Source organism: Pteropus vampyrus, unplaced genomic scaffold (assembly GCF_000151845.1).
Source record: "Pteropus vampyrus isolate Shadow unplaced genomic scaffold, Pvam_2.0 Scaffold1000009768, whole genome shotgun sequence".
Lineage (NCBI taxonomy): Eukaryota > Metazoa > Chordata > Mammalia > Chiroptera > Pteropodidae > Pteropus > Pteropus vampyrus.
Genome location: NW_011924170.1, coordinates 1 through 951, shown reverse-complemented (window position 1 = coordinate 951; position 951 = coordinate 1). Strand labels below are relative to the sequence as shown.

Genomic DNA, 951 nt, shown 5'->3' with positions numbered 1-951 from the left:
GGATACCCAGATAGGCTCCATATCTTGACTATTGTAAATAATGCTGCAATGAACATATAACTTCACATGTCCCTTTGAGGTGGTGTTTTGGGTTTCTTTGGATAAATACCCAAAAGTGGGATTGCTGGGTCCTCCTTTGTCTCTGGTTATAGCCTTTATTTTAAAGTCTATTTTGTCTGGTATAAGTATTGCTGTCCTCAGTTTTTTGTTCATTTGTTTCTTTCCATTTTCATGAAACATCTTTTTTTTATCTCTTTGCTTTCAGTCTGTGTATGACTTTCAATCTGAAGTGTGTCTCTTATAGTCAGTATATATAAGGGTCTTGTTTTCTTATCTTTTCAGCCACCCTATCTTTTGATTGGAGCGTTTAATCCATTTACATTTAAAAATAATTGTTGATAGATATGTAGTTATTGCCAATTTATTATATATTTGATCTTTTCTTTTTTCTTCTTCTTCTTAAAGAAGTCTCTCCAACATTTCTTGTCATACTGGCTTGGTGGTGTTGAACTCCTTTAGCTTTTTCTTGTCTGGGAAGCTCTTTATGTGTTCTTCAATTCTTTCTATCATTCTATCTATCTATCTATCTATCTATCTATCTATCTATCTATCTATCTATCTAATCTATTTGGTGAGGCAACCCTCACAGATTGCAAGGACCTTGTCAGCTTACAATTCCCTTATTTTTTATTTTAATGCCTGCAGCACCTGATCTTCCTAGGTGGTCTCCCATCCAAGTGCTAACCAGGCCTGACCTTGCTTAGCTTCTGAGATCAGATGGGATCGGGCTTGTTCAGGGTGGTATGGCCGTAGACGGTCTTTCAATTCTAAATGATAGCTTCACTGGTAGAATAGTCTTGGTTGTAGGTCCTTGCTTTTCATCACTTTGAATATTCTATGCCAAGCCCTTCTGGCCTGCAAAGTTTTATGAGAAATCAGCTGACAGTCTTA

At 36.7% G+C, this 951-nt stretch overlaps 1 pseudogene; it reads right to left on the bottom strand.

Annotated features, from left to right (window-relative positions):
- Window positions 1-696: 696 nt before the first annotated feature.
- On the bottom strand, window positions 697-815 carry LOC111735812 (annotated as a pseudogene).
- Between the last annotated feature and the right edge of the window lie 136 nt (window positions 816-951).